The 26,336-nt window shown below is 41.6% G+C and overlaps 1 protein-coding gene across 4 annotated transcripts in view; it reads right to left on the bottom strand.

Annotated features, from left to right (window-relative positions):
- The window catches only part of gas2a (growth arrest-specific 2a), a 234,078-nt gene that overhangs the window by 10,634 nt on the left and 197,108 nt on the right, over positions 1–26,336 (bottom strand). The gene's annotated exons all lie outside the window — the stretch shown is intronic.

Here is a 26,336-nt window from a genome sequence, read left to right as displayed (position 1 = left end):
AATATAAGAAATATTTAATTTCTATTAGTGGTATATCCAATTAAACTTGTCCAAGATCTCTACAAAGCAATTGTTAACTTGTCAAATTAAATGTTTTTTTATATTCCACACAACTTGGCCACCCAATATTAGATAATATTGCAGAATTTTAATATTGATTAGTCCTGTTAAATACCCAGTGTTCAGTCTTCCTTAGATAACGAAATAAAACAAGCAGAAAATTACATAACGTCATAAGCTTTTGGGAACCCGATGGAATTCCTGTAAATGTTATGCATTTTACCAGAAACAGCTAAAGAAATAAAAGGAAATGTTTTGAGTATTATTTAATGATACATTGAGAGTAGACCTGATCTATGTCTTAATAACCTATCAATGCATATATATATTTAATGTCTGATCCATTAAATCTAGAAGACAGCACAACACCTTTTTAAAAAGTTAAAATTTATATGTGCAAGCTAAAATTCGTTATTGAAACATAACAGCTAAACTAAAATTATGAAAGATTTAAAAATAGTCAAAAAACAAAGTCTGTGCATTCAGAAGTTTTATTTTCAACAGGCTTAAGTGAGGGACTGAACTGGACTTCAACTTTCAACACAAACATTCCACAAATAATTCATCTTTAACCTGATCAAATCAATTGCACATACATTCTAGTGAAGTGTCTGCAATATCCACCATCATTGGATCTCAATTCAACAATTTCTGAAGTGACTGCCGCTCCACTTGATTTTGGCAATTTAACTTGAACTCTATTAACCAAATGTACTCCTTTAATATCGTCCTTTCCAAGTTAACCTAATCCAATGATATGAGTATGGAAACTATCTCGAGGACAATGGGCCAGTCTCCTAAAGTGACTTTAAAAGCAGTACTATATCATGAGATATATTTGTCATTTTCATACATAAAATAATAAATCAAGCTGTGGAAATCAATAGGAACTTCATATAAAAGAAACATGAAGAATCAGAGTATATTGAAATAAAACTCTATTTTCAAAGTTCAACCTCCAGAGTGAGTATTTGAGCATAAAATAATTGGTGGACCAGATTAACTGAAATATTCTTCGTAAACCCACGAAGAGTTATGCCACTCGTTTGATTATGAATTAGCTTTAGAAACCATTAGAGTCAGAAAATTGATGCACATGGCTATTGAAAATTGTTATTGGATATTCTGTAGAAAGATTCAAATGTCAATAGGTCACAAATCTATCTCTCAGTACAGCTGGCACTTACTACAAATTATTACTTATATTTGGGTTACTTTCAGAGGAAAGTGCTGTTATCAGCATGTTAATTATGCAAAAGAATACTCGTCTTTATGTAATGTGTATTTAACTACTGTGGTTTAAAACATTTGACTAATTTTCCTGAACTGATTAATATTAATCAACTAATGGACTAATCCCAGTCAATGAAAGAATTTTCGTTTGAAGAAGCAAGGTTAGTTCAGTATTGAAAGGGTAGTGAAAATTAATTAGGAGTAGTTTGTTTAAGTAGATGAGTTACATTTGGTGTTTTCATACATAGGTAAAATAGTAAATCAAGGCCATTCATTTATGACTTTCAACGAATAATAGTTGTAGAATTCAATCCCTCAAATATCAAAGCAAATTCTTGCAAAAACACTGAAAATTATAAACACCCTATTTTTGAAAGGGATATAGGCATCTTTAAGAAGCCTCTTTCTCCCAGTAAAACCAGTGTATATACCATCATTAATTTTTTTGTGGACAAAGGACATGCTTGGGATGGAGTTAGAAAACATTAAATTTGCTTTGGAACCAATTTATATAAGGTAATTTTTATATCTCTAACAAGCCTTGTGCTGCTGTTAGTGCAATCTCTTAAATGTTTATCAGTGTCTTTCCCACAAAACGTACACAATGTTTCTTGTGCACTGGTCTTCATGGTCAAATTGGCAATCTATACTGATGGGGAAAAAAAATCTATGACAAACAGTGAAGATTCTCAAATTCCCAGTTGTCTTTTATCACATAGCTCCATTCCTGCAAACTCTTGCCTTTGCTTTTATATTGCCTTCCTCTATCCCCATGATTTTTTTAATATTCATTCATGGGATGTGGGCGTCACAGTCTAGGCCAGCATTTATTGCCTGTCCCTTATTGTCCTTGAGAAGATGGTGGTGAGCTGCCTTCTTGAACCGCTGCAGTCCATGTGGTGTAGGTACACCCACAGTGCTGTTAAGGAGGGGGTTCCAGGATTTTGACCCAGCGACAGTGAAGGAATGGTGATATATTTCCAAGTCACGATGGTGAGTGGTCTGGAGGGGAACTTTCAGGTTGTGGTGTTCCCATCTGTCTGTTGCCCTTGCCCTTCTAGATGATAGTTGTCGTGGGTTTGGAAGGTGGTGTCAAAGGAGCCTTGGTGAATTCCTGCAGTGCATCTTGTAGATGGTACACACTGCTGCCACTGCGAGTCAGTGGTGGAGGGAGTGAATGTTGAAGGTGGTGGATTGGGTGCCAATCAAGTGGACTGCTTTGTCTTGGATGGTGTTGAAGCTCCTTGAGTGTTGTTGGAGCTGCACTCGTTCAGGCAAGTGGAGAGTATTTCATCACAGCCATGACTTGGGCCTTGTAGATGGTGGACAGGCTTTGGGGAGCCAGGAAGTGAGTTACTCGCCACATGATTCCTAGTCTCTGACCTCTCTTGTAGTCACAGTATTTATATGGCTAGTCCAGTTCAGTTCCTGGTCAATAGTAACCCCAGGATGTTGATAGTGGGGGATTCAGCAATGGTAATGCCATTGAATGTCATGGGGTGATAGTTAGATTCTCTCTTGTTGGAGATGGTCATTACCTGGCACTTGTGTGGCACGAATGTTATATGTCACTTGTCAGCCCAAGCCTGGATATTGTCCAGATCTTGCTGCATTTGGACATGGACTACTTCAGTATCTGAGCAGTCACGAATGGTGCTGAACAATGTGCAATCATCAGCGAACATCCCCACTTCTGAGCTTATGATGGAAGCTGATGAAGCAGCTGAAAATGGTTGGGCCTAGGACACTACCCTGAGCTCTGCAGTGATGTCTTGGAACTGAGATGATTGACCTCCAACTGCCACAATCATCTTCCTTTGTGCTCGATATGACTCCATCCAGCATAGAGTTTTCCTCCTGATTCCCATTGACTCCAGTTTTGCTAGGGTGCCTTGATGCCATCCTCGGTTAAATGCAGCCTTGATGTCAAGGGTAGTCACTCTTACCTCAATTCCATGCTTCCTATCAGTGACTTAATCCCTGAAATCTCCAGTTTCTGTCTTGACACTTGTTCTGCCTCCTCTTGTTGCCTGCTGTAGCCTTGTGATCTCGTAATTTTGTCCTGATAATCACCCAGTTCTTTCTCTAACTCTTTGTTCTGTCACTGCTTTGTAATCTCCTGGGCCAGGTAATATTCATGAATGCATGCAAGTTGTTGCCATTACTATAATAATTATTCTCTTTTCTCTGCCAATAAAATACATTTAAACTTTTAATTAAAATCACTGAGTATTTGGCATCCTTCCTTGGCATTAGCTATACCCCCATTCGGTATCATTTGCAAATTTTGCTATTACTTATTTTGAATGCAGATCATTAATGCCATCATCATCTAGTCACAGTCCCAAAGGACCACAGGAATCTCTGCATTAGAGGGAGTCAATTTTTGGTAACTCTAGCTTAAGGGGTGCCACTCCACAAGCAGGGGGCAAGACAAGGAGGCAAAGCCTCCATTAAATACCACAGCCGGTAGGGGGATTGAAGCCACTCTGGTGTTATTCTGCATCACACTCTAGCCATTTAGCTAACTGAGCTAATCAACCCCCTCCCCAGATCATTAATGTAAATAAGGAATAATAGTGGTCCGAGCATTGATCTCTGTAGAAAACTGCTTTCTATCTTCCTCCACTCCTTTACTCTACTCTCTGCTTTCTATTTTGAAAGCTAATTCGCTATACGTTCGGTTATTGGTTCCCTCACACTACATGCCCTAATCTTTGTCATGAGCCTACTGTGTGGTACCTTATCAATGGCTTTTTGAGCATCTAAGTATATGACATCTGTTACATTACACATGTCTACTCTGTTACCTCTTCAGAGAACTCTTATCAGGTTCATTAAACGTGACCTAGCCTTTCAGAATCCCTGCCTTTTTTGTTTTATTTTGTGTCTCAATGCTCTTCTATCACTTATTTTGATATAGACTTCCGCTACCTTTTCCATCACAGATGTTCAGCTAACAGGTCTATAGTTCCCAAGTTTTGTACCATCTTTTTAAAAAAACATATAGGAACAATATTAGTTGTTCACCAGTCCATTGACACTACTTCCCTTTCTATGGAACTCTGGTATATATAAACTAGTACTTCTGCTATCTCCTCAGTTTCCTTGAGCATGCATGAGTGTACATCATCCGGACCTGGGGTTTTATCCTTTAATATAGTTTGCTAATTAGTTTCTCCCTTTCTATGCCAGCTGCATTAATGATCTTTTTAAGTTCATCCACTTGTGAAGTTTCATTTCCTTTAGCAAAAACTGAGGTGAAGTAGTTATTCAATATCTCAATCGTTTCTCTCCTTTCTGTGCAGTAACCGTCAATGATTCTATGATTGCAGGGTGCAGCAGTGATGCTTTTCTTGTTGGACTTCTTACGTATTGAGTGAGAGGGGACTCCTGTATATAGTATAAAAACTCAATTCCCTTTACCTCATCGCTACTTCTTCCAGCCACTTTACTTGGGCGTAGTTGAAATCACCCAGATTTTTTTCTCTATCCGCTAGACAACATTTATATTTGCATACATATTTTTCTTCCTCCAATTCCCTTCCGCAATTTGGTCAATAGTATACCCCCATTATGGTGATGAATCCCTTCCTATCTTTTAATTCAATCCATATGGATTTAATTCTACTGATAATCACATTTTTTTTTCCCTATTGCCATTGTTACCTTTAACTAGTAAAATAATATATCCCTCCTTCCCTTTCCTTCTTAAATGTGTTATGTGCAGCATTATTTAGTTGCCAATCCTTCTCTGTGGAGCCATGATTCAGTCATCTGTAGTATATCTGGATTCTCTCTACAAATAATTGTCTCTGGTTCATCCATTTTGTTCTGAATGGTGTGTACATTGCTGTATTGATGGTTGAAATTGTCTTCATTATTCCTCTTTCTGGTTTTGGTTATTTTAGATTTATGCTCAATGACTTCATCAAGTCTTTGGACATTATGTCATCCTCATTTCTTTCTTTAGTTTGTCTTTTACTTGCTTATCCTAATTCTTTTATTGTTAGGTTTTTGTCAGTCCCTAGTCCCTGCTCCCCGCACCCCCCCCGCCCCCCCAACACAATGTTATAAAATCTTATGCAGCCTTGGTTCTCATTTTTCACTAGAATCTTGGTCGCAGCTTGCTTCAGATGTAGCCTGTCCCAACCGTACACATCTTTCCTGTATCAGTTGGAGACAGTGAAACAGGTTCTCCAAGTGCAATGTGGAAGATGACATCTTCTGTCAGATATGACTGAGTTAGCTCTCATGCCTAGAATGGTATTTTATTCTATGAAAATGGTAGTGGTCCAGAATCATGCTTTACAGTGGATTCCCTAATTGCTAAATTTATCCTGTAGAATTTATTTTTAAAAAGTTTCTTTTAAAGTAGTCAAGAAATCAAAATATAAATGTTCTTTCTTTTCATATTTTACTCCCCTTCCCAGACTCCCCTTCCCATACTTGACCAGCCCAGATATTATAACTCCATCAGTGACTCTGCATACATTAATAAATTCAAACATGTTTTGCGCTCATCAATGAGTATTCTTTAGCTGTTATCTTTTCTGTAAATTATCTTCCATTTTATGGCTTAGTAAGGAAATAGCAAAATCTGTTTTGAACCTAGCTATTTTAAAATCATTTGAAAGGAAAACAGAAAATATTATTTTGTTTTAATACAGGGCTAAGATTTCAAATAAATAAATGATCAAAAGAAAGCTTGGTGTATTTAAATAAACTGCCCATTTCAATTATGGTCTTGTGTGTTTCCAATCTCAAGAGATTTATTGTCATGGAAACAAAACATTGTCCTGTATATCATTATGAAGATTAACATTACCACAGCCTCCAGGTAACAAATAAAAATTCATTTCTTTAGTTCTGAGCCATAAGGAACTCAAGACTGTAAAAATGACTTAATAATCAGTTATAGACCCGGATCAATTTAAAAGCACTATAAATATAGCATACTACACTCTACTCAGGAAAATTGATTAGAGTGGGTAAATTTGTAAAATACCGTTATTTTGATTCTTTATCAATGTTTTTTTTAAGGCATAAAAATCTTGCAGTGCTGCAATATTAGATGATACTAGTGCTGCATGGAGTTGTTGCCATGACAACACGTTAAAATGATGCTTGTATTTTATTCCTTACAGCCCCAATAGGCCTTGGGTCCTGAGAGATGGTGGGTCAGCCATCGCTTTTTTTTGACTGCATGTCCTCCAGCTCAATTTCCCCACACTAAATCATTTATTGTGATGGCATGAAGCCAGTATTAATATAATTTGCTTTATAATACCATTAATGATAATGACCCAGCAAATGTTAGTGTGACTATTTACCATATGTTTTGTTGTCAACGACAAAAGAGCTATGTATTTCTAACTATAGGGAGTTCTTCAGTGATAAATGGAGTATGCCAAAGTCATGTTAACCTGCAGTTTTGATCTAAGAATATTTTGCTTGCATATATTTTTCTTCATCTCATGTGCACGAGGGTAGCAGCTGAAAACTCTTGGTGATGTGGTTTTTAATCAGCAGTCTGCTTAATATTTCATAGCTGCTGAACTGTGTAGGAGCACCATTTCAGCGACTATTTGCATTGCTATAACAATTTAATGTGGGAAACACTGCATGGTACTTCACATGCAGTATAAATGTTTTTTTTAAATTACACAGAAACTCCCCAGAAATAGGGTTTGTCCAGTTAGTTTGTGACCTAAATGATGATGGGGCCTTGTGTACTCAGGGTCACTTGAACCACCAGCAATTTATCGTTTTGTTTCAAATTATAGCATAACAGTAACCTGATGGCATTAAAAAAAATAACCAATCTGCGCACAATAGGATATATTTTTTAAACCCTTGATATCAAGAAACCTGTAGGAATTGTTCTATATGTTTTTGCATTCAGTAATTATTTCCTCTGCATTCCCTACACACTATCTGTCATTCAGTTAATTATTTCACAGGTTTTCACTAATATCCTTGGGTGTCAGAGGCCCGGGATTAATACCTGGAGCATGATGCCAGGGGCATTATATTCCAAAAATAATCAGAAGTGGCAGTTAGTGAAAATATAGTGTGACTAGTAGAAGGATATATCAATTTTCAAAGTTGAGTTTGTGAAACAAGCTAAAAAAAATTGAAACTAAATTCATCAGAATATATAGCAACTTTAAAACTAACATTTACTGGTCATTGTTGTGCACATGAAAGTTTGATTGTGATCCATGGCATGGCATGCAGTGCTTGTGAAGCACTTGTCACTAACAGATATGGAGTCAATGCTATAGATAATCTCACTTTACTATCTTTCCTGTTTTACTGTTTTCGGTTTCCATTCTTTGACATTCAAACTGTCTCGTGCTTAACATTTATGGATTTTTTTTTTTACTATCCCTTCAAGTTCCCTTCCTAACAGCACTGGGGACGTACCTGCACCAGATGGACTGGAGTGGTTTAGAATGTAGCTCACCACCAGCTTCTCAAGTGCAATTAGGGATGAGAAACAAATGCTGGCCTTACCAACGACATGCACATTCCGTGATTGAATAAAAATAAATATCTGTTCAGTAAGCTACAATATCGTTGCATGATATGAAAAGTCCTCATGTGGAAATGTGTGTGCTGGCTGGCCGCTTTAGTCCACACTAATCATTGCACCATTATTGCATAGGCCAGGAGAGTTGCTTAAACTAGTACTGAAATTCTATTTTGGGAAAACACAATCTTCAAATTATACATATGTCAGAGTTCAGTATTAACTCCTGCTGCAGAAGGATTGCTATTCTACAACTACAAGCAGGGGGCTCAGGGAGCTTAGTGTATCCAAGAAAATCTCCAGAGGACCACATCGGCTGAAATTTTCCGCCAAGTTGGAGTGGGCGTCATGCAGACGTGAATGGGCAATATGGCAAGAAGGCCAAAAATCGATTTTACGCTGTCGTGAAACCAGTTTGCGATCGTCCGCTCCGCCTGTCAATGGTGGTCTGCCTTTTTCGCCATCAGGGGCAGAATTTTGCCGTTGGCGAGCAGGGGGCGGGGCCCACTCACGGATGCGGGATGACGTCGGACGGAACCCCCGATGTCACCCCGCCCCATTTAAATTTTCAGGAAGGCGGGGGCGCAGCAAATTCAGCTGCGGGCCCGCCGACCTGTCAATGGCCACTTGAGGCCACTGACAGGATCATTTAACCAATTAAAGGACCTGCCCGTCCAACCTTAAGGTTGGCCAGGAGCCCCCAGCGGCAAATAGAGAAAACATGAAACCTCATCCAGCGGCGGGATGAGGTTTCATGCAGGGTTTTAAAAATTGTAATAAAGTTGTTCTATAAATTATGAACATGTCCCAACTCATGTGACATTGTCGCACGAGGGGACATGTAAGGGATTTTTCTTTTCTCTATTTTAAATAGTTTTAAAAGTCAAAGCGATCTCCCTGAGGCTGCACTTAGCCTCAGGTAGATGTGCGCTCTTTTGTGCACATGCGCGAAAGAGCGCACTCTCGATTTCAGGGATTCCCCCCCCTGCACAGGGAACGTATAGCGCTTCCCGGCGGATGTCACGCTGGGCGGGCCTTAATTGGCCCGCCCACGTAAAATGGTGGTGCGGCCCGCTTCGCTGGAGGCGATTGGCTCCCCGACCTCCGGCGATTGGTTTGGGCCCGCCCATCTGACAGGCAGAAAATTCTGCCCCAGGAACTTAATTTCAATGCATTTGCATCTCATCTTGCCTGGTCGCTGGAATCATCCCCCCGATGTACACCAACATATTTCACAACTGAATATAAGTTACGTGCATCTGGCGAGCTGCACTTCTTTCGGGACTTTGAGGCTTATTTGCCTACCTTGCTTCAGGCAGCACTTGTGGTCATCAGTGCCAGGCTTCATAGGCAGCACCATATCACTTTTTGGGGGGGCTTACAGGCAGGTCTCTACTTATGAGACCAGCTGTAAGGTGGGGGTGGCCTTTCAATGGCTGCAGGGCAAGGGCTTGCTTGGGGAAAGGGGAGAAGTGGCCTCAGGGAAGAGAAGAGGCTGCAGGGCTAGGGCATTACTCGGGTAAGGGTTTGCGTGGGGACACATGTTGATCTGTGCAAGTGGCCTCAAGAGGGTTAAGGCTGGGGAGACAGTTTCCAGAGGAGATGAGGCCAGATGGAGATGTGAAGGTCTGTGAGAGAGTGTGAGTTGTGATGGCCCTTGAGCTGGCAGTGACTGAGATGCCAGTGAATGTATGATAGACTTGTGAGTGTGTAAGTTTAAAGTGATGAGATGGCTCCTTATCCTAGTGGCACAGATGAGAACAATCATCCTCTTTCTGCATTGGACAACAAACCTCTTCTGTGCAGCATTGGCGCTAACCACCATTGCCATCGCCTCCCAAGCCAGAGTGGTGACACCTATGGGCCTCCTGCGGCTAGAGCGGGTGTAGAAAACATTGTGGCGGCCCTCCACGGCGACCAAAAAGGCGTTCCAGGGACACGTAAGTAAAACAGTGGGCTGCAATCTCCTCGCATTTCAGGGCCATATTTTCTGTATAGCAGTCCTGGCTGCAAGCATAGAGAACCATGCGAGCGACTGCAGTTCAAATATGGCGCCCAGTGTGAGGAAGCACGAGGTGATGGTGTGGCAGGCGAATCAGAGGAAGCCTGCCAGCGAAATGGCGTGACTGCATAAATAGTAAGGCGGGAAGAGGATGATATGGCGTGAAAACCTGCCATTGTGGCCAATGGGTAAAACTTTGTTTTACATGCCCACAACCTCACTTAGTGCAGTTCTGGGACTATTCCGCCCATCGTATTTGGTGCCTCTCTTGCTACCATTTTTTCACTAGGGAGAGAAAAGTGTGGATTAATCACTCCACAGTTCAGGTGTAAGAATAATTGCTGTAGGTTTTATAGTACCTGGAATGTCAGACCCATTGTCACAAAATAAATAAATGGTTGCATTATAAAAGAGTTAAGCATAGTGATCTATTGGCAATCATCATGTTTGGATAGCTTCCAACTATTCCAGCAGAAAAACCCAAATGAGGACTACCAACTTATTTCCATCAAATGCATCAGTGACATAGCAAATATATAGTTAAAACAATGCTAGCCAGTAAGTCTGCTTTCTACCTTCCTCTATATGTTGTAATGGAACCCAAAGATAATGTGCAGAATCTTACGCTCGGCGTGTGGGCGTGTGCCCGATATGCCCGAGCGTAAAATGATGTGCGATGATGTTGGGCATGCATCCCGACGTCATCGCGCACTCACACAATATTTCGTTTAGTGGGCGCACGCCAGAGTCGGTTGTGTGCCTGTCAATAAGTTAAAGGTCTATTAAGGCCATTAACAAGCTAATTAAATTCAAATTTATGCTGCCAGTCCAACCTTTTCGTGGGCACGCGGAAAGGCCAAGCGGCCTTTACGTTTTTTAGGAAACCTCGTCCACGGGCGAGATGAGGTTTCCTAAAGCAAAGAAACATTGAATAAAAACTTTATTTTGGTATTAAAAACAGGGTCACATGAGATGGGACATGTTTTATTAAATTTTTACTGTCTTTATTAATTTTATTAAAAAGCGCTTCAATCTTCCTGAGACAGCTCCGTGCCTCAGGGAGATTGAAGCGCTCTTTCACGTGCATGTGCGAAATACACGCTAGGCCCGGCTCTCCCTCCTCCCCCCGCCCACACAGGCAGTGCTCAGGGCTGCAGCTGGCGATCCATGCAGGGTTGGCCTTAATTGGCCCGTCCGCATGAAATCGCGGAGCAGAGCCGACCGCAGGCAGTGGTCGACTGCCCCTGCCTAGCACCCCCACCAAGGGCAAAATCCTGCCCAATGGCATGACTCAGCTCATAGTACAAAGGAAAATAAAAAGGAAGACTTGCATTTATATAGCACTTTTCATGATAACCGAACATCTTGATTTTTTTACAGCCAATGAAGTACTTTTGAAATATAGTCACTGTTGCAATGTATGAAACAGAACAGCCAATTTCCACACAGTGTAGCGCATTGAGAATTACATTGTGCATTTTGTCCACTTAAGGTTACTTAAAGGAATCCATGGGAAGAATTCTCCCGTCTGCGAGCAAGGGCGGGGCCTGCTCACCAACGCATAAAATGACGCGGGATGATGTCGGGTGGAACTCCCAACGTCACCCCGCATCATTTCCATTTTCAGCTGACATGGCTGTGCCCCCGCCGACCTGTCAACAGCCTATTGAGGCCATTGAGAAGCTAATTAAAATCATTAATGGACCTGCCCGTCCGACTTTAAGGTCGGTGGGCAAGCCGGGAGCCCTGGCGGGCTTCAGAAAAAGCATGAAACCTCATCCATGGGCGGGATGAGGTTTCATGAGTGTATTTAAGTTTTTAATAAAGGTTTCAAAAAAAGTTATGGACATGTCCCAAATCATGTGACAGTGTCACATGAGGGGACACGTCAGGAAATTTTTCTATCATTCGTATTACAAATTTTAATTCGGAGCCGATCTCCCTGAGGCAGCACTTAGCCCAGCTGAGGGAATCCACCCCCCCGACCCCCATAGCGCTTCTTGGCGGACGTCACGCTGGGCGGGTCTTAATTGGCTCGCCCACGTAAAACGGTGGTGTGCCTGCTCCTGCACCTCTCCCCTCAACGGGGGAAAATTTTTCCCCATGTTTTAACAGCATCTGCAATTCTGATTCTGAATGCATCTTGTCCAATCTTAATGTTTCTCCCCAAGAACTTCACAAACAGCAATGTGATAATGACCCGATTGTTTTTTTTTATTGTGATGTTGATTGAAGGAGAAATATTGGTCAGGATACTGGGGAGAATTCCCCTGCTCTTCTTTGAAATAGTGCCATGGATCTTTCATGTTTACCAGGCTGAGTTTAACATCTTATATAAAAGACAGCACCTCCAACAATCCCTCAGTAGTGTATTGGGCTGGTAACTTAATTTTTGTACTCAAGTCCTGGAGGAGAACTGAACCTGAAATCTTCTGCATGAGAAGCAAGAGTGCTAGCAACTAAGCTACAGCAAAAATTAACAACCTGAACAATTCATGCAACTGTTATTTCAGCTGTTCCAGCCAGAGAGAGAGGCAGACCTATGGGAGGAACTCATAAAGCCTGAGGACTGAGGCCTAGAGCATTTACATAAAGATAAAAACAAAAAACTGCGGATGCTGGAAATCCTAGAGCATTTACCTTTGGGACAGAGGCAGAGACAAGCAGGAGATACCAGAGCTTGAAAAGAAAAGTGAATAGTGACATCACAGGAAAGGTAATTGGTTGGTGAGTATTGCTGTTTAGGGACTGAGTCTAAACAACTGGAGTGTAAAAAACCATTAAAAATATTAAATGTTAGTAACAATTAAATAGCTGGCGAGTTTTATCTTTCATTCTTGAGCAAGGTTTATTACTGCTAGTAAGGGTGTAAGGTTTATCAGTATAAGTTAGGTTTATTAATATTACTAAGTTTTATTAGTATTGGTAAAGCTTTATCAGTATTGGTAAGATTTGTTACCAGTAATGAGGTTTATCTTCAGTAACAAGGTTATCAGTTAATAAAGAGAGAAATGGCAAGGTTGCTCCAACCTTGAGAGTGCACATCCTGTGCGATGTGGGAACTCCAGTATGTTTCCCATATCCTGGATAGTCATTTGTGCAGGAAGTATTGTCAGTTGCAGCAGCTTGAACTCCGGGTTTTGGAACTTGAGCAGCAACTGCCATCACTGCGGTGCATCTGAGAGGTTGAGAGTTTCATGGATAGCACATTTATGGATATGGTCATCCTGCAGTTTAGGAATATGCAGGGAGAGAGGGGATGTGTGACCACCAGATAGTCGAAAAGAAACAGGCAGGTAATGCAGGAGTCCCCTGAGTGCACCCAACTCTCAAACCAGAATTCAGTTCTGATTACTGATGAGAGTGATCAGTTCATCTGGGAGTGCAGCCAGAGCCAAGTCCATAGCACTGTGGTGGCTGAACTGTACAGAGGGATGCAAGAAAGACTGGGAGAGCCGTAGGGATAGGTTACTTGACAGTTAGGGGACTAGATAGACATTTCTATGGTCGCAGACATGAATCCAGGATGGTGTGTTGCCTACAGAAAAAACAAAAATACATGGAAAAACTCAGCATATCTGACAGTATCTGCAGAGAGGGATACAGTTGACGTTTCGAGTCCGTATGACCCTCCATCAGAACTAAGACATAAAGGAATGAGATGAAATATAAGCTGGTAGAAGGTAGACAGGAGAGCTCGATAGGGGGCCAGTGATAGGTGGAGGCCAAAAAGAGACTGCCAAAGATGTCATAGACAAAAGGACAAAGGGGTGTTGACTTCCTGGTGCCAGGTCAAGAATGTCACTGAGCGGCTGCAGAGCACCCTGAGGGGAAAGGGTGAACAACCAGCAGTCGAGTTCCACATTGGTGCAAACAACATAGAAAGAGGGATAAAAACAAAAAACTACTGCGGATGCTGGAAATCCAAAACAAAAACAGAATTACCTGGAAAAACTCAGCAGGTCTGGCAGCATCGGTGGAGAAGAAAAGAGTCGACGTTTTGAGTCCTCACGACCCTTCAACAGAAAGAGGGATGTAGTCTTGCAGTTAGAATTTACAGAACTAGGTAGGGAATTAAGCAGCACCTCAAAAGTAGTAATCTATGGATTACTCCCAGTGCCACGTGCTAGTCAGGATAAAAATAGAATGTTAGAGCAGATGAATGAATGACTGGAGAGATGGTGCAGACGAGGGAGGGCTTGAGATTCCTGGGGCATTGGGAAGGATCTGGGCGTGGTGTGACCTGTACAAGCAGACAATTTGTACCTCAACAGGGCCGGGACAAATATATTTGTGGTGAGGTTTGTTACTGCTGTTGGACAGGGTTTAAACTAGTTTGGCAGGAGGATGGGAACTGGATGGTGAATTCAGATCGGACAAAATCAGAAATGGAAATGGAAGGCAGAAGGTTAATGAATGAGTCTGGAAGGCAGAGGAAAAAGGGTTAGAAAAGTTTTTAAAAAGAGTTTGGCAGTGCTCAAGGGTATTTACTTCAGTACAGCAAATGAAGCAGACGAGCTGAGGGCACAGATTGAAATGTGGCAGTATACTATCATAGCTATTACAGAAACATGTCGGCAGCTCAAAGTTCCTGGTTGCAGGATTTTCAGATGAGATAGAGAGGGGCATAAAAAAGGAGGTTGGGGCTGGCAATTTTTGTCAAAGAAACAATTACAGCTGTGAGGAGGATTTGTTAGAAGGATCATTAAATGAGACCATATGGATTGAGCTAAGGAACAAAAAAGGGGCAGTCACAGTACCACAGTACTGGGAATGTACTAGAGACCTCCAAACAGTCAGAGGGAGATAGAAGAGCAAATATGTAGACAAGTCTCTGAGAAGTGCAAAGACAATAGGTTAGTAATAGTAGGCGATTTTAATTACCCCAATATTAATTGGGATGGTTTTCATGTGAAAGGGATGGAGGGAACAGAATTCTTGAGGTGCATTCAGGAGAACTTTTTTGGCCAGTATGTTGCAAGTGCAACAAGAGAGGGTGCTGTTCTGGACTGTGAAATGAAGGTGACCAGGTGGAAGAAATGACAGTGGGAGAACAGTTTAGTGGTAGTGATCATAATTCAGTTAGTTTTAACATAATTATGGAAAAGGACAGAAGTTAAAGTTCTAAATTGGGGTAAGACCAATTTTACTAAGCTGAGGAGTGATTCAGCAAAGGTGAACTGGAAACAGCTACCAGGAGGTAAATCAATGTCAAAGCAGTGGGAGTCAGTCAAAGGGAAGATTCAAGCAGTTTGGAGTAAACATGTTCCCACAAAGCAAAACAGTGGGATGGCCAAATCTAGAGCCCCCTGGATGTCAAGGAGCATACAGACCAAGATAAGGCAGAAAAGGAAAACTTATGTCAGAAGCCGAGAACTAAATGCTACTGAAAGCCAAGAGGAGTATAAAAAATGCAGGGGTGAAATCAAAAAGTAAATTAGGAAAGCAAAGAGAGGGCATGAAAGAATATTGGCAAGTAAAATCAAAGAGAACCCAAAGATGTTTTATCAAAATATTAAAAGTAAGGGAATAATTAAGGAAACAGTAGGGCCCATAAAAGACCAAAAAGGTAACCCATGTATTGAGGTGGAAGATGTGGGTATGTTTTTTAATGAATACTTCGTGTTTGTCTTCAATAAAGAGGGAGACAGTACAGTACTCCTCCTCCTATAATTAAGGAGGAGGAGTGTGGAATATTGGATGTGATAAACATAGGGAGAGAGGAAGTTTTAAGGTGATTAGCATCCTTGAAAGTGGATAAATCACCAGGGCTGGATGAAATGTGCCCAGGCTGTTAAAAGAAGCCAGGGAGGAAATAGCAGAACCTCTGACCATAATTTTCGAAACCTCACTGGATGCAGGTGTGGTACCATAGGATTGGAGAACTGCTAACGTTGTACCTTTGTTTAAAAATGGAGTACAAGATAGAATGGATAATTACAGGCCAGGAAGTCCTGCCTCATATTAATTAAAGAGCTATCAACCCAAAAATTAAAGCGGTGTGAGTCGCCCAAACGGAGGCAAGCTCGTTCCCAAGCTTGAGTGCAGGAAGCCTGCCTTCAGTGTGTAATACAACCCGCTGTGTTTACATAAATATGAAAAATCTGATGAGCTGAAGTGAAATGCGATAACAATAAAAGATCAGTCATTCTAGAGCTGCCAAACTTCCAGCAGTTTAAGAACTGCTACATACCCTAAAATAAAGATAAAAGCAAATATGACAAGTGTTTAATGAGAGGCAGAGAACAGGGAGGAAATCCCTGTGTTTATTTTGTCTGTGAACGGACAAGGTGGCTATGGCTGTGGGGAAATCTCCCTTTTGGGTAATGCTTTTTATGTGCACAAGAGTTTTTATTTTTGCGTGTGTGATGTCTTGAGTTTGTGTCCTTGCAAAGCTCCTTTTTTAGTATATGGGATTTCACTTTTTTATGAGGCCTTGCATTCTTGTGTAACAAAAGCAGAGACTGTCAATTAATGTCTAATGCTAGCTATAGGTTTGCACTATCCAATCTCAGTGACTTCCAAAAGCAAGCTTCTTACAATCAGCAAGAAAATTTCCACTCTTGTCCATCGACCTAGACTAGAATAGAATTCAGCCCTCATAGGAGAAAACAGTATGTGTGTACTTGTCCAAATGTGTTACCCAGCCACCATTTACACCACATTTTAAACCTGCATTATTTTCCCTCTAGGGAAGAACAGAGCTGAAGATCCTGTTTATAATACAACCCAAATTGGACAATAATGATTTTGTTTATCTTGTTCTCAAATTTGCATTCTTATTATTCATTGCCAATATTTTTAATTTAATAGGAAATACGTTCCTAGAAGGTTATGATTTATGCTGAATGAGCACTTTATTTTAAACTGAGAGTTATGTGCTGTCACATGCAGAAGGGAAAAAGATTAAGCAATAACTCCATTGCTGAAGTATGATACAATGTAAGATTCATTAACCTGCTGGAGGAAAATCCATTAAAAAAAACCTTACAGGTCACTGTTCTGCCAGGGGACCAATCCCTTGGCTTCTGAATGATGAAATGATTGTATCTGTTGGCGATACTTTTTTTCAATCAAGTCACTCGCAATGGAACACTGGCAATTTTCAGTAACTTCAGAGAAGAGCTAAAGGATAAGTGTTGCGTAAAAAAAGTGAGGTACAAAGAAGTATTGTCCACAGCAAGCAATTGCTTTTTCCAAAACAACAATAATTGTTTAATGTTTTACTTTATTACAGAAAGCTAATCTTTAAAAAATCATTGTTGGTGACTGGCAAAGTTAACTTTTTTTCCCAGTTGTCAAACTGATCACATTCAGTAAGTATAAAAATGGTAAAAGAAAAATCTGCTTTAAATTATATGTTTAATAAAATGTTAATTAAATTCCAGTTAAAATACTTCAAATCCATGCACTGTTTCAGGTAAAAAAAAATTGAGGAACGTTATGGGCAAAGAAGCAGGAGCCAGATTTCTCATAATTTCCAAAAGCTACACACAGCACAGCAGCCAAGCCTAGTGGCCAACAAACCCGTACCAGGAGCTGAGTAGGATGTAAATACAGTACAGGCTGGATTTTCAGAGTTGAGGAGACTCTGTGGAGCTTTAAAAATGGCAGCCAGGACCCAATTCCAGGTTTCCTGCCCCCATTCCCTGTACCCCAACTTTTTGTCAACACAGGATAAGGGTGGGGGCTGATGCGGGTCATAAGACTGCACCCTGCACTCCCAACCTGGCTGGCTCTGTTTTGTGGGGATAGGCATCTCCTAGCCCTCCGCAATGTTTGTGGAGTCGGACCAGTTTTTCAGTGAGTTGTGGTCCACAGCCCTTCAGGGGTGTCTTGAACCATAGTCTGGATGAGGGAACCTTTTGAAAGGTAAGTTCAAAAGGTCTTACCCATGGCCTTTGTACCAACCTATTACCCTCCACTCAATGCCAATGGCCACTCATAACCTCCATGTCAACTTATAGTACTTCAATGCCCATTTACCCAGTTTACATTTTGTACAGAACCAATGAACCCTATGATAACAATGTCATATGTGAAAAAGATTTTTAAAAAGTTATTCATTCATAACTTTCTTATTAAAAGCTGCTTTTACTCCAAGCCTATAAAATTGTCGATCAACCAGCCCTTTAAAGCATCAAAAGCAGAAAATGCAAGAACTTGAACCATTTTATCTTGTGCAAATAAATATTCAGCAATTGAGAAATAAATCTTAAAGAAAAAGCTATCAATCAAGCAATGTGCAGACATGATGGGCTGAATAGCCTCCTTCTGTGCTGTAACAATTCTGTGTTTCTTGGGTGCAGCTGTTTCAACATACAAATGGATGTCTGGGCTCTCAGCCAAGAATGCATAATATGGCCCACAATGAGTAATGTGGCAACTTTTCAAGATATCTGCCCCTTGACAAATTTTTCAACACATTACAGCTAAGTGGTTTTGGATATACAGTACTTGCAGTCTCTTTTGCTGATTCCACACCTAGGCAATGTCTTTTCCTCAGAAACAAAGTTCTGGACAAAGGGGCAAAGGCCCAATACAAGGTAAACTGGATGAATTACAGTGGATGAAGCAGGTGAAGAAGAAGAAACGTCTGGAAATCAGATTCCTGAAAATAAATCTGAAACCATGAATCAAACTTGAGAAAGAGCTAAGCCAGAAGCAACAAAGGCAGAGACAATGCAGGAGGTCAAGGAACAAGAGCCTGTTCCAGGTGATGCACCAAAGAAGGCGGTGGAGACGACTGAGATGAAATCTAAACATGCATGTCAACTCAAGCCCGAGTCCTAACCCAAGCCCCCAGCCCAGCCCAAGACCGACCCCAGCCTCAGCCCAGACCTCAGCCTCAGCCCGGACCCCAGCCTCAGCCCGAACCCCAGCCTCAGACCGGACCCCAGCCTCAGACCAAGGCAGCTATGAAGGAGGACCGATGGAGGCAGATTCAGAGACAAGCCAGGTGCAGCTGAAGCCCCTGCACCAGAGCCCAGTAAAGCTCACCCTGTTGCAGACTCAAAACAAGAGGCAGCAGGAACCTTCCTTTTCTGTTGTCTCGTGATTTCTTGAGGTTTCTCTTGGGGGTGTTTTAGAGCTGGATGAGGCAGGAGGGATCAAAGTATTGGGCATGTGGTTGGTGTTGTTATTGGGATGAGGCAAAATCAGGACAATTAATTACATAAGAGAAATTTACCACATAGCAAGTATGGCAAGGCTTACTGCCCACATGCAACCAGACCTGGAAAACATTAAGATTTGGGTTGAGAAATTACAAGTAACGTTTGCGGCATACAAGTGTTAGACAATGACCATCTTCAACAAGGGAGAATCTTAACTGTCTCCCCCTAACGTTCAACAGCCTAACCGTCACTGAATCTCCCAGCATCAACATCCTTGAGATTATCATTGACCAGAACCTTAACTGGACCAGCCACATGAATGCTGTGGCTAAAAGTGCAGATCGGAGGCTGGAAATTCTGCAGTGAGTAATTCATTTCCTGAGTTCCCCAAAGCTTGTCTATCATCTACAAGGCACAAGTCAGGAGAGTAATGGATGCCCAAATAAACACAGCTCCAACAACGCTCAGGAAGTTCGACACCATCCTAGACAAAGAAGACTGCTTGATCGGCACCACCTTAAACATTGACTCCCTCCACCACTAGTGCATCATGGTAGCAGTGTGTACCAACTAAAAGATGCACTGTAGCAATTCACCTCCTTCAACTGCACCTTCCAAACCTGCAACCTCTACCTCCTAAAAGGAAAAGAGCAAGAGAAGCATGGCGACACCGCTACCTCCATGCCACACACCATCCTGACTTGGAACTATATCACCGTTCCTTCACTGTTGCTGCGTCAAAATCCTGGAATGCCGTCCTTAACTTCAGTGTGGGTGCACCTAAATCACATTGGCTACAGCGTTCAAGAAGGCAGCTTAGAGATGGGCAACTCGTGCTAGCCAAAATTCAAATCCTATGAACAAATAATTTTTTAAAATTCTCAAAATAGCACAGAAAGCGATGATTTAGCCCATTGTGCATGTGTCAGCTCCTTAGTAAAGCTATCCAATAGGAACTTAGGAGCAAGAGTCCCACTGCCCTGCTCTTATACTGTACTCCTATTGATTTTTACTCTTCAAGTATTCATCTGATTCCCTGTTGGAAGTTACTATTGAATCTATTTCCTCTATCCAAATGTTTCTTTAATTCCTAATGATTAGGTATTTACAGGAATTCCTCCTGGGTGGTGAGAGGATGGGCAAACAGATTGAGGGGAAAATACACATGCAAATGAGAGAAAGTAAGATGAAAGTCATTAGAGAAGTCACTGACATGGGAAGAGGAGTAGTTGGGGAGCACATAGGCTAGAATAGAAAAAAAAGATGCAAAGAGAAATGAATAAACTCCAAAAAGAGGAGTGAGAATTATTCTCACAAAAACTTTCTCAAATGTATTTCGCTGCAACAAATGAGTACTGAAATTTAAAATCAAAGAGTATCAGTGCAAAATGTACATACAGAAGTGAGGAATAAAATCATAATCTACAGTGAGGGATGAATTAATAAAAGAAAAATCAATAGAAATGAGTCCTTTATGTCTAGACAGTTCAGCTGAGTCTAATGACAAAAATAGATCTTTGAAATAAACTCCAAATTCAATGGGCAAATTTAAACTTTCACCATGTATTGGTTGTTTGTGACAGTAGAAATATAGTTAGAATCAATAATTAGCTCCCTGAGAGCTACATTAGCATGTCTGACTTGTGTTGACTCTTTATCACAAATATTGAGTAGGCAGTTTATTCTTAATAATTTTACAAAGCCCAGATATGTATTAATATTGTTCCTCTAAAAATGACTTTAACTTGTTCCTTTGTTGATACTGGCATTTGGCATAGCTTTGATATCACTGCTGAATTGCACCCCCTAACCCCACAACTATCAACATGCTGGGAGTTACCATTGATCAGAAACTGAATAGGACTAGTCATATAAATACTTTGGCTACAAGCGTAGGTCAGAGTATAGGAATTCTGTGGAGAGAAACCCACCTCCTGGCTCCCCAAAGTTTGTCCACCACAAAGCACAAGTCAGGAGTGTGATGGAATACTTTCCACTTCCCTGGATAAGTGCAGTTACATAGAAACAAAACTAGGAGCAGGAATAGGCCATTTGTCCCTTCGAGCCTGCTCCGCCATTCAATTTGATCATGGCTGGTCCTCTATTTCAACACCATATTCCCGCTTACTCTCCATACTGCTTGATTCCCCTAATATCTAAATATTTATCAATTTCTTTCTTGAGTGACCCAGCTTCCACAGACTTCTGTGGGAGAGAATTCCACAGGTTGACCACCCTCTGAGTGAAGAAATCTTTCCTCACCTCAGTCCTAAATGACCTGCCCCGTATCGTGAGACTGTGGCCCCTGGTTCTAGATTACCCAACCAGGGGAAATATCCTCCCTGTATCCAGTCTGTGTGGCCCTGTTAGAATTTTATACTTTTCAGTTGGATCCCATCTCATTCTTCTAAACTCCGGTGAATACAGGCCCAGTCGAACCAATCTCTCCTCATAAAACAGTCTTGCTATGTCTGGTATCAGCCTAGTGAACCTTTGCTGCACTCCGTCTGTGGCAAATATATCCTTTCTTAGGTAGGGAGACCAAAATTGCATGCAATACTCCAGGTGTGGTCTCACCAAGGCCCTGTATAACTGCAGTAAGACATCCCTACTTCTGAATGCAAATCCTCTTGCAATGACGGCCAACATACATACCATTTGTCTTACTAATTGCTTGCTGCAGCTGCCTACTTACTTTAATTGACTGGTGTACAAGGACACCCAGATCCCTTAGTACATCCACATTTCCCAATATATCACCACTTAAATAATACTCTGCCTTTCTGTTTTTTATACCGAAGCACATAACTTCACATTTATCCACGTAATACAGCATCTGCCATGTGTTTGCCCACACATACAATTTGCCTAAATCGCCCTGAAGCCTCCTTGCATCCTCCTCACAACTCAACCCCGCCCAGTTTTGCGTCGTATGCAAACTTGGAAATATTGCATTTGTTCCCTCATCCAAGTCATTTATTTATATATCGTGAATAACTGAGACCCAAGCACTGATCCCTGCGGTACACCATTAGTCACCTGGAAAAAGACCCATTTATTCCCACTGTCTGTTTCCGGTCTATCAACCAATTCTCAATCGATGCAAGTATATTACCCCAATCCCATGTGCTTTAATTTTGCCCACTAGCCTCTTATGTGGGACCTTCTCAAAAGCCTACTTGAAATCCAAATACACCACATCCACTGGTTTTCCCTTAACTATTCTACTAGTTACATCCTCAAAAAACTCCAGTAGATTAGTTGAGCATGACTTCCCTTTCATTAACCCATGTTGACTTTGTCTAATCCCGCTAATGCGTTCCAAGTGTTCTGTTACCATGTCTTTTATAATAGACTCTGGCATTTTCCCCATAACTGATGTTAGGCTGACTGGTCTGTAATTCACATTTTTTCTCTCCCTCCTTCTTTAAATAGCGGGGTTACATTTGCCACCCTTTAATCTGTAGGAACCACTCCAGAGTCCATAGAATTTTGGAAGATGACCACCAATGCTTCCAATATTTCCAGGGCTATTTCCTTTAGTACTCTGGGGTGTAGGTTATTAGGCCATGGGGATTTTCAGCCTTTAACCCCATGAATTTCTTTAGCCATCATTTTATTTTTACTAATACTGATTTTCTTCAATTCCTTCCTCTCACTAGACCCTTGGTTCACTAACATTTCTGGGAAATTATTTATGTCCTCTTTTGTGAAGACAGAACCAAAATATGTGTTCAATTCTTCTGCCATTTCTTTGTTCCCCATTATAATTTCCCCCGTTTCTGACTGTAAGAGATCTACGTTTGTCTTCGCTAATCTTTTTCTCTTCACATATTTATAGAAGCTTTTACAATCAGTTATGTTCCTTGCAAGTTTACTCTCATACTCCATTTTCCTCTTCTTGATCAATCTTTTTGTCCACTTTTGCTGAATTCTAAACTGCTCCAAATCCTCAGGCTTGCTACTTTTTCTGGCAATTTTATATGTCTCCTCTTTGGATCTAATACTATCCTTAATTTCTTTCATAAGCCATGGTTGAGCCACCTTTCCTGTTATACTTTTGCACCAGACAGGAATAAATAATTGTTGAATTCATGCATACGTTCCTTAAATAATAGCCATTGCCTATTCACTGTCAACCCTTTTAGTAAGGTCCCCCAATCCATCATCACCAAATTGAGCCTCATACCCTCGTAGTTCTCTTTATTTAGATTCAGGACCCTAGTTTCGGATTCAACTTCTTTACTCTCCATCCTAATAAACAATTCTATCAGTTTATGGTCGCACTTCCCCAAGGGACCCCGAAAAACAAGATTGTTAATTAATCCTTTCTTATTGCACAATACCCAGTATAGGATAGCCTGCTGTCCAGTTGGTTCCTCAACATATTGGTCTAAAAAACCATCACGTACACAATCCAGGGAATCTTCCTCCACAGTATTATTGCTAGTTTGGTTTGTCCAATCTATATGTAGATTAAAGTCACCCACAATTACAGTTGTACCCTTATTGCATGCCTCTCTAAATTCCTGCTTAATGCCTTCCCTTACATCTCCATTACTGTTTGGGGGCCGATAGACAACACCCACCAATGTTTTCTGCCCCTTGGTGTTTCTTATCTCCACATCATGATTTTCCGAGCCAATATCCTTCCTCACTATTGGATTGATTTCCTCCTTTACTAACAGTGCTACCCCAGCTCCTTTCCTTATTTGTCTGTCCTTCCTAAATATTGAATACCCATGGATGTTCAGTTCCCATCCTTGGTCACCCTGTAGCCATGTCTCCGTAATTGCAACTATATCATAACCGTTTATATCTATTTGTGCTGTTAATTCATCTACATTATTGTGAAAGCTCCGCGCATTAATATACAATGCCTTTAGACTTGACTTTTTAACCTTGTTAATCATCTTAGCTTTATTTTACACTATGATCCCATTTGTTTTTCGCCCTTGTTTTTCCTGCCTTCCACTTTTGCTTCTTCCTTTTCTGTCTTTTGTTTCTATCCTTGTTTCCCCCTCCTCTGTCTCCCTGCTCAGGTTCCAATCCCCCTGCCATTCTAGTTTAAACCTTCCCCAACTGCACTAGCAAACACTCGCCCCAAGGACATTGGTCCCGGTCCTGCCCAGATGCAACCCGTCCTGTTAGTACTGGTCCCACCTTCCCCAGAACCGATCCCAATGTCCCAGGAATCTGAATCCCTCCCCCTATACACCATTTCTTCAACCATGTATTCATCTGATATATCCCATTGTTTCTACTCTCGCTAGCAGGTGACACTTGTAGTAATACTGAGATTACCACCTTAGAGGTCCTACTTTTTAATTTATGTCCTAAATTCATGGTAGGACTTCATCCCTTTTTTTTACCTATGTCGTTGGTACCAATATGTGCCATGCCCACTGGCTGTTCACCCTCCTCCTTCAGAACGTTCTGCAGCCTCTCCGAGACATCCTCGACCCTGGCACCAGGGAGGCAACATACCATCCTGGAGTCTCTTTTGCGACCACAGAAACGCCTGTCTGTTCCCCTTACTATTGAACCCCCTATCACTATAGCCCTGTCACTCTTCTTCCTCCCCTCTTGTGCAGCAGAGCCATTTGTGGTGCCTTGGACTTAGCTTCTGCTGCTTTCCCTTGAGAAGTCATCTCCCCCAACAGAATCCAAAACGGTATATCTGTTAGAGAGGGGGACGGCCATAGGAGACTCCTGTACTGCCTGCCTTCCTTTACTCTGCCTGGTGGTCACCCATCCCCCTTCTGCCTGTTCAGTCTTTACCTGTGGTGTGACCACCTCACTGAACGTGCTGTCCATGATAATCTCAGCATCGCGGATGCTTCACAGTGAATCCACCCGCAGCTCAAGCTCTGAAATGCGGTTAGCCAGTAGCTGCAGCTGGACACATTTCCTACACACATGGTCGCCAGGGACACTGGAAGTGTCCATGACTTCCCACATAGTGCAGGAGGAGCCTATCACAGGTGCGGGCTCTGATGCCATGACTTCCCTTTAGATTAAGCTTGTTAGTTAATCCCTTTAAAGAGTACTAATTACACTAGGGGCCTTATTCCACTCCAAACACTCCCACTACAGTCCAAAGTCCTCATGTTATTTTGTCTAAGCTAATGGAATACAGCAGTTTAATCAGTAGAAAAAGTAGAAATACTCACCCGACCCTAATTACCAATTGGCTGCTTCCTCTGCATTGTGTCAATTTTTGAAGTCCTCGATGTCCTCACGCCACTTTCAGCCCCGAGTCCAGCTCCTGCTCTTTTTAAATCTCCGCTCTGACTCTCAGCTCCCGTTCTTTTTAAATCTCTGCTCTGACTTTCAGCTTCGGCTCCTTTTAAATCTTACCAAGGCTGTTGCTCCTCTTGCACTGCCTCCCAGTCCCGCTCTGGGGGGCCACCAGCTATTTTATCTGCTCCCTCCTCTCGCGCTGTTTTAAATGCTCCCTCCTCTTGCACTGTTTTATCTGCTCCCTCCTCTCTCACTGTTTTATCTGCTCTGCCGCTCTTGCGCTGTTTTATCTGCTCTCTCTCCTCTCGCACAATCTCGTGGAATCTTATGCACAAATTGATTATTGTGTGATCTACATAACAAAACTGGCTATATTTTAACACAAGTTGTTGTATACAAAGTGTCTTATTTCTTTTTTTAATGCTGCACACAGGCCATCGACATTGTAGCTGAGCTAACTTTATTAATAACACATTTTCCTAACATGTACACATATTTGCAGTATCCGAACTCTATCAAGACAGGCTCCATCATATGCTATCTGACCTTCAACCCTCAGGTCAGATGACCTCATATATAGTACTGAGTACTATATAGTGTCTAATACTGAAGTCCACAACCACAATCAGCTATTATCATGACATAAAATACTCTAAAGTTTTCTGGCACTATGTTGAGAAAAGTCTTCCTTTCTAACGTAAAATAGGAATAGCCTTATCAATAGCACACATTCAAAGATAAAGGGTGGAATTTTACAGACTCTCCCGCCGGCAGGATTTTCTGGTCCTGCTGAAGTTAATGGATGTTTGATTGCTGCATTTTATGGCCCCGCCCCCACTGCGACACGGCCGTAAAATTCCAACCAAAGTATGCAAATGACATTGAAAAAGACAATGGGCGGAATTTTCTGAGGCTACTGGCATCGGGCGTGTTCAGTGGCATGAGCAGGCAATATGGTGAGAAGGCCAAAAATTGGTTTCACGACATCGTAAAACCAGTTTGCAATCGTCTGCTCTCCCATCAATGGCGAGCCGTTTTTCCCACCATCGGATGTCAGGAACCACATTGTAGTACATCTGCATATCATTATAAGGCCAACCCACTGGAATTATCCCCTCACGCTGGATCATCCAACCATGTCAGCGGG

The sequence above is a fragment of the Cetorhinus maximus genome, chromosome 9 (assembly GCF_964194155.1).
Source record: "Cetorhinus maximus chromosome 9, sCetMax3.hap1.1, whole genome shotgun sequence".
NCBI lineage: Eukaryota > Metazoa > Chordata > Chondrichthyes > Lamniformes > Cetorhinidae > Cetorhinus > Cetorhinus maximus.
Note: the sequence above shows the minus strand (reverse complement) of the source record. Positions and strands in the feature narration are given on the sequence as shown.